The following is an 8,338-nucleotide window of genomic DNA, read 5'->3' on the forward strand; positions in this document are numbered from 1 at the left end:
CCCGCCCCTCGCCTCGCTCCGGCCAATGGCACCAGCCCCGTTACTCCCTTTCCGCCCGCCCCCAGGCTCTTCCCGCCCTCCCCGCCTCTCGCCCAGCTCTGGCCAATGGCATCACGTCACCTTGACGGACCCGCCCAGCCTCTGGCACACCCGGAAAGGTAGGGGAGGTGTCGAGGGGACTCGGGGAAGGTTTGGGGCATCGGCTGGGGGGGCTGTCCCGGGACCACCCCGAGGGCGCCTTAGGGAGACTCAAGAAGGAAGCAGCCCCGACTGGGTCGGCAGGATCAAGCATGCGGGCCAAGGTCAGGAACCCTGCTGGAATAGACACTCGGGTTTCCAACAAAGGTCGCTGTGCAAGCCCCGCAATTCCTAGTGTGCCTGTCATGAGAGAGGAGGTTATCAGTAGAACCCGAACGATGTTAGCTTTTGCTCAAGGGCCACCCGTCTGTAGTTCGGCTGCAGGGTTGGCGTTGCCTCTCAGAGCTTCACCGCCTTTAAGAAATCAGATCCTCAGATGATGAAGAGGAGACAACTTCTCTGCCAGTTACCGCCTGCTGCAGGAGAATTTATCTGCGCGGGGGCAGAGTGACCACGGCCTTTTGGGGAACTCGAATAGTTCAGTAATTCTGGGGTGTGGGGGTGGAAGGGATGGAGAAGGGGTTGACAAAAACAATTCCGATTTCTGTTTCATACCTCCATCCCAACCCTGACCTTGGGACTTCCCCTTCCCTCCCCTCAGCATGAATCATTTTACTTTCTTCTCAATCTGTGGTTCCTAATATTTTTAGAGTCATATGGCCAGTTTAGAATGTGATATGGACCTTTTAGAAAAATGCAGGTTCCCACATAGGCAAAAATCAGCCTGGGATTTGAGTCTATGAGCCTCTGGACCCCATTTGAGGGAAGCTGTACTAATCCTTGTTGTTAGGGCTGCTGGATATGGGGTAAAGAGATTGGGCTCTACCATTGACTTCCTCCATAACCTCGCCCTGTTGCAATGGCTCTGGGCTTCAGTTCCCCCATCTGTAAAAATCAGGGAGCTAAAGATGACCAGGCCAAGGATCTTTCAGCTCTGTCTTTGCACGATTTCATGAAGAGTAGCCCATCCTCTGCCAATTCAGGACACCCCTGTGGTCAGGGACCTCTGTTCCTGCAGAGCCCAAAGGTCTGATCACCAAAGCTGAGGACAATAATTGGGTGCTTCAGAAGTAGTTTAAAAAAAAAAAAAATCTTTTCAAACAGTAAGTAAAATTCAACGTAGCCCTCAACCTCTGAGCATTCATTCATGCCCAATAGGATAAGTGGACAGAGCACCTAGGTAAAATACAATTTCCCTGGGGCTTTCCAGCACTCGCGAGTGCTGATCAAGCTGACGCTATCTTCAGGGCCAGGACTGGAGTGATGACTGGTTTTAAGGAACAGCTTGATGTGTCCTTCACTCCCACTGTGTGCCAGGCACTCTCTAGGGGCCTTACTGTGGGGATCCCACCCAATTCCTGCAACCTCCCTGGGAGTGGTTGTTACTAACCACGTTTTACATAGAACACAAGGGTCCATCCTCAAGGAGCTTCAGAAGGACAGTCGCCTTTTCCTTCAGTGTTCAGCAGTGCCGTCTGTATCTGGCCCCCAGATCACTCATGGTGGGTGTTGTGTAGACTCTTAGGTGCCAACCCAGCACCCACTCTCTGCTTTGGAAAAAAGAAAGAGGAGAAGAAAGGAAAAGAAAGGAAAATTCATGCAGCCACTATGGAGAACGGTAAGGAGGTTTGTCAAAAAACTAAAAACAGAGTTGCCATATGATCCAGCAATCCCACTCCTTGGCATATCAAAAAGATACACGGACCCCAGTGTTCATAGCAGCACCATTTACAATAGCCAAGACTTGGAAACAGCCTAAACATCATTGACGGATGGATAGACAAAGAAGATGTGGTAAATACATACAATGGAATATTGGTCATAAAAAAGAATGAAATAATGCCATTTGCAGTTACATGGGTGGACCTAGAGATTATCATACTAAGAGATATAAATCAGAAAGAGAAAGGCAGATGTCCTATGATATCACTTATATGTAGAATCCAAACGGTGACGCAAATGAACTTATCTGCTAAACAGAAACAGACTCACAGACGTAGAGAACAGGCTTGTGCTTGCCAAAGGGGAAGGGGGATAGGGGAGGGATAAACTGGGAGTCTGGGATTAGCAGCTACACAACTACTATATCCTGCTTAACATCAAGGTCCTGCTGTGGAGCACAGAGAACTACATCCAATATCCGGTGACAAGCCAGATTGGAGAAGAACAAGAAAAAGGAATGTGACTGAGTCATGTTGCTGTAAGCCAGAGACTAACACAACATCGTGAATCAACAGTGCTTCAAAAGGAGTCGAGAGGTAGACAGAGCGAGAGGGGAGAGAGCAGGAGTGAGCGACGTGTTTGGGGCAGCAGTGTCCCACTCCCTAGTACTGGTCGTGACCATTTGTGTTTTTCATGCTGTACTTACAGCTGAAGAGTGTGCCATGAAATTAAGGTAGTACGCGATTTGACTAGTGTTTAAAAATAGAAAGTATCAATGCATAGCACACAGTCAATGAAAGCTGTGTCTTACAAAGTTTGTTCACCTTGTGATTCATTTCGGTGTATTAGGCTGTTCTATAAAATACATTTCTCACTGTGGGTCTCAGTAAAAAAGGTTGAAAGTTACTAAGTCAGTCTGGACAATCTTTTATGTAGTTTCCTCAGCTCCCTTTGAAGCTATAAGTGGTCATGTGACCCACTTTTGGGCTAAGAGATAGGGAAAACTGCTGGAGGGTGAAGACAACTTTTGCTTCCGTGATAGAAGGAGCAGATAGATTCCTCTTTTCCCTGCCCTTCTGTCTCAAATGTGGATAATGTGTAATGTCTGGAACATTAGCAACCATTTTGAGGTTATGATACAACATGCCCACATACTAAAGCTGGTGCAGCACAAAGAGAAAAGGAGTCTGGGCCTTTAGCAACATTACGGAGTTGCTGTGCAATGCCTTCACTGCTGTCTCTAGACTTCCAGGAGGATTCTTTTCTTTCTGAGCCACCAGGAAAGGCCCCCAGATAAACTACTATTTGTTTAAGCCCCAGGTTGGCAAGTCTTTTCTGTAAAGGGCCAGATATTCAATATTTTAGGCTTTGTGGGCTAAGTGATCTCTGTCACAACTACTTAATTCTGCTGTCGTGGTTTGGAAGTATCCATAGATAGCAGGCAAATCCAAGGACATTGGTGAAGTTCCAGTAAAACTGTTAACAAAACAGAAGGCAGGCCACATGTGGCCCCTGGGCTGTGGTTTGCTTGCTTTCCCTGGATGACCGTGCCCTTTTTATTGCGTCTCTGACCTCGTCTCCTCCCACTTCCCCTCCCTGTCTCTGTTCTCCTTCCCACATACCAGGCCCACTCCCACCTCGTGGAGTTGCCCTTGCTGTTCCCGCAGCCTGGCAGGCTCTTCTCCCACATATCTGCAGGACTCCTCCTTCGCCTCCTTCAGGTTTTACACACAGCTGCTCCTCTCTGCAGCCTTCCCTTGCCCACTGTCCAGAAGGCCAGTCCCTGGCCTGCACACACTACTCTCTGGCATGCTGTCCATTTCATGTCTTTATCAGGAGATCCTTGAGAGGGAGATCTTATCTGTTTCCTTAGATGCTAACTCTGCCTGTAATGTGAAGGTGTTTAATCAACATTTGGTATAGGATTGATTTTTTTTTTCCTGACTGTCAAATTCAGGTAAGAAAACAGACATAAGGAGGCTCATTACCCCATCCAAGGGGACAGAGTGAGTAAAGTCGTAGAATCTGAGTCTGCCTCCTAATTGCCCTGATGGTCGTATTTGTGCCCCCAGAGAACGAGAGTAGAACAATATCTGCCTCTGTAGGGGGCTTCCCTGATGACTCAGTGGGTGAAGAAACTGAGCGAATAAGCATGTACCTCTATTGGAAGATTGGGCTCAGGGAAGCAGGGGCCACAGAATTTTCTGGAAGACTTCTCCCCCGAGGGAATTGTCCCAATAAAGGGGGCCTTTGGGAGTCAATAAGGAAATAGGGCATTATCCTGTTATCTTGGGCAGTCTCATTTTTTATAGCATTCCTGCTTCAGAAAATCGTTAGGGAAAAAAATCTTTATTTTGTGAACAGTCCAGACTGACTTGTAAGATCCATAAAGTGTTGGAGGGAAGCACTCACAACCCAACATTTTTAGCCAAGAAGGAGCCACAGAGAATAAACTTACGTTTGACTTGTAAGTGTGGAAACATAAAGGAGCCCAAGTCTGATCAAACACATGTGATTTCTTGCATCAGATAAGGCTGCTCCTGGGGCAGTGCACTCTGCTTGGCTTTCCTTGAAGCTTCTTGGCACCATTCCAAGAAGGCGGAGAAATTACCTTCTTCCCTCTGGTGTTTTGAGAGGCAAGTCATGAAAATGCCTGGGTATAATCACATGCTGTTAAGATTCAGTTTAGATTTCTTTGAGTCTTGAAAGAAAATAGACATATATTTTAACATAAATATTAACAATGAAGATGATTGTCAAGGCCATTCTTTTAAAACAGTAAAGTGGAGTTTGAATTAAAATTACTGGGTAATTTCCTAAGGCTTTTTGTGGGTGACTTTGTATGATTTTTCCCTTTTACGTTCTCTGACAGAAGATTCTGGACAAGTGAGTTTTTAAAGCAAGTTTTCAAAAATTCTGCAGATTTTGAATGCATATCTTTGGAAAACAACTGGATGATTGTACTTGATTGAGATCAGTAATATCTAGTTTCAAGTAGATTTTCTTTACTTTAGTGGGTTCTGTTTCATTGAACCCATTAGCAGGATGATTCCACTTACTGGATACTTCTTGTACTATTCCGTTGGTCGAATCCTTGAGTAGCAACGTCATCCCATTAATGTGCAGCAGGATTTGCCAGTTTTCAGACAATGTCTCAGATAATTTGTATACCATCTACATTTCTTTCCTATATGAAATAGTTTTCATTAACTCCATTTGTTAGCATATGAGTAATAACTTCAGGTTAATATATGGAACTCTGCAACCCATTCCAGAGGCAGGCTGAGAATGAGAATTTATTCTACAGATGGACATGAATTTCAATGATTTTGCCATGTGAGAGCCTTCTTTCTCCTTAAATGGGCACACACACTTAACATATTATTTGTCCTTTAAGTTAGGCTTTGGAAAAACATCCCATGCTACAGATCTAGTAAGTGTTAGACACTGGGTTTCTTAGAAGGATGAGAGTTTGCTTTAAAAGGTGATATATTAATTGCTCAAGATTGCTGCTGAAATTTCCTTTGGGGAAAAATAACTGCTTAGCTCAAGCCCTTTCTCCACTTGGCCCCAAGAAGAGGATGTAAATGTACCCAGAACCGCTCGAAAAACATATGTGAGGACAAGGATGGCATGAACATCTCTAGGCAGAGAGCATACTCAGGTCTGGTTGGCTGATCAGTTAAGACCTTTCTCTTCACACTCTCCTCCCTCTCTTCCTGACACTGGACATGCAGACTTTTTTTTTTTTTGGTTCATCCAACAGTACAAATCAGAAAGTTAGGGAAGGGACATCTCTCCACGTGTCCTTGGATTCTCCCTGCCTCCCCATGCCTCCCCCAGACCTGTGTCACCTCCCCACTCACCCACATCTCATACGTTCTTCCACCGTCTACGTGCCTCTGGAGGATGCTGACAATATGGGGTTGCTAGAAAGCTGATTATTATGAATGGATATTGTAATGATCAGGAGTTAATAAGATCTTAACAATAGGATGAAAATAACTTGCAAAGCAAAACTCCTAGACAAACTGCATTTTCATTGTAACTATAATTTTAATAATAGAAAATGACTTGAAGTTGTTTAATATTTTGATTCATTTAACAAAAAGCAAGACTGTTTACTGAACACAATGGCTGGACATGACAGAGTATAAGGGCAGGAGGATTTACCAGACAATGCGTTTCAAAGGAGAACGTCTTAATTAAGGATTTCCCTCCACAGAGAGTCTGTGTTGCTTGGGAGCCAGCATCTCTATGAATAACAAAATACTGACTGATACTCAAGGCTGAGAACTAAGGAGTGTCAGGACCTTCCCTCAAGCCAGGATATTAAGCAGCCAAAGGAAGCCGAGATCTTCCAGATGAAAAATAGAGCATTTGACAAACAAGGGCCGTTTGTCCAGCTCCTGGGCTGTGAATTTCAAAGTGATCCTCCTCAGGCACTTTGGGGAGACTCCCCGGCATAGAGAATGTGGCTGCTACTGTGTCTGGAGGGAAGAGTGGCCTCGGCTACCTTGTCTTCTAAGCACGCAGCTTCCCGAGGAATGGAAAACATCCCCAGCGGGGAAGGGGCAAGTTGGCCAGACTTGACCTGTTAACCCTGGGTTTAAAAAGATGTTTCAGCTGAATTGACCTTACCTCTGAACCTGCTATCAAAGCCACCTCTGTTTCGCCTCTGGTGTGACAGAGCTGCCCATTCCCAAGCTTCCTTCTCAAACTTTGTAAACTAAGGACCTGACTGTTTAAGAAAGGATGTGTGTGTGTGTTAGTTGCTCACTCGTGTCGACTCTTTGCGACCCCATGGACGGTAGCCCCCAGATACTAGAGTGGATTGCCATTCCCTTCTCCAGAGGATCTTCCCGACCCAGGGATTGAACCCATGTCTCCTGCACTGCAAGCAGATTCTTTACCATCTGAGCCACCAGGGAAGCCCTTAAGAAAAGACAGCACTGCATAATTACTAAACTTCTTAAATTGTGTGTCCATTGGAAATTGTTTCTTTTTTTTTTTTTCACTTTGAAAACGCTCCCTCATTGTAATAATTAAGATGTCAACCTTACACCTGGGACAGAATTAGAATGATTGTGTAATAGAGTTCTCAGGAGAAACACAGATAGGAAATTATATTATATTATATTATATTATGTATCCTATTGTGATAGGTGGATAGAGATTTATTTATTATTGAAATTAGCTCATCTGACAGTTCCAATAAGTAATTCCTGGGGGCTGACAGGTCCAAAATCTTTTGTGCAGGCCAACTGGCTAGAGATTCATGTAAGAGTTGATGTAGCAGTCTCGAGTCTAAAATCTGCAACCAGCAGTCTGGAAACTCAGGATTTTCGTGCTACAGTCGAAGCAGAATCGTCTCTTCCTCAGGAAACTTCAGTCATTGCTCTTAAGGCATCCTTAAGGCCTTAAGACTGGCTGTGTGTGCTTGTGTGTGAGTGTGTGTTGCTCAGTCGTGTCCGACTCTTTGCAACCCCATGGACTGTAGCCCTCCAAGCTCCTCTGTCCATGGAATTCTCTAGGTCAGAATACTGGAGTGGGTAGCCATTTCCTTCTCCAGGGGATCTTCCTGACCCAGGGACGGAACCCTAGTCTCCTGCATCGCAGGCAGATTCTTTATCGCCTGAGCTACCAGGGAAGCCTCAAGATTGAATGAGACCCTACTCAGAGTCTACTGATGTAAATGTTAATCACATCTTAAAAAAAAATACCTTCACAGCAGCATCTAGACTGGTGTTTGATCAGACAGCTGGGCACCATGGCTTAGCCAAGTGGACACAGAAAATGAATCATGCCCCTCTCAGAACAGGCTCCGTGGCCAGGTGCGGCCTGGTGCTTGGAATTTCAAGACACTCTGAAATATGGCAGTGCCTCCTTTCCCAGCGATTCCCCGTTTTACTGTGCCTCTATAATCTGGGGCAATTTTTGAAGAACTTTTGCCTCTCCATTGGCCTACTAAGTCTAACTGAGGGGTTGGCTGCTACTGCTAAGTCACTTCAGTCGTGTCTGACTCTGTGCGACCCCATAGACGGCAGCCCACCAGGCTTCCCCGTCCCTGGGATTCTCCAGGCAAGAACACTGCAGAGGGTTACCATTTCCCTCTCCAATGCATGAAAGTGAAAAGTGAAAGTGAAGTCATTCAGTTGTGTCCGACTCTTCGCGACCCCATGGACTGCAGCCTACCAGGCTCCTCCGTCCATGGGAGGAGTTGGCTAGATAGTAAGTATTTTCTCATTTGTGGCCTGTGCCCTCTCTCTTGCCACTTCTCAAGCAGAAGCAGTCACAGATGACCTGTAAATGGATGGTATGGCTGTTCTGATAAAACTTTATTTACCAAAACAGGACGAGGGCCCAGTTTGGTCCGTGAGTAAAGAGAGAGGTGGGGTTGAGATAGGACACTTTCCTTATGCAAAACCTAGCAGAGGGTGTGGGCAAGTTACACTCTAGCATGGGAAGCTTTCATCTGTAAGGAACAAAAACCCTAAACAAAGGGGATTTCATTATCTTACACCGGAAAAAGCCCCAG

Source organism: Bison bison, unplaced genomic scaffold, assembly GCF_000754665.1.
Source record: "Bison bison bison isolate TAMUID 2011002044 unplaced genomic scaffold, Bison_UMD1.0 scf7180017864341, whole genome shotgun sequence".
NCBI lineage: Eukaryota > Metazoa > Chordata > Mammalia > Artiodactyla > Bovidae > Bison > Bison bison.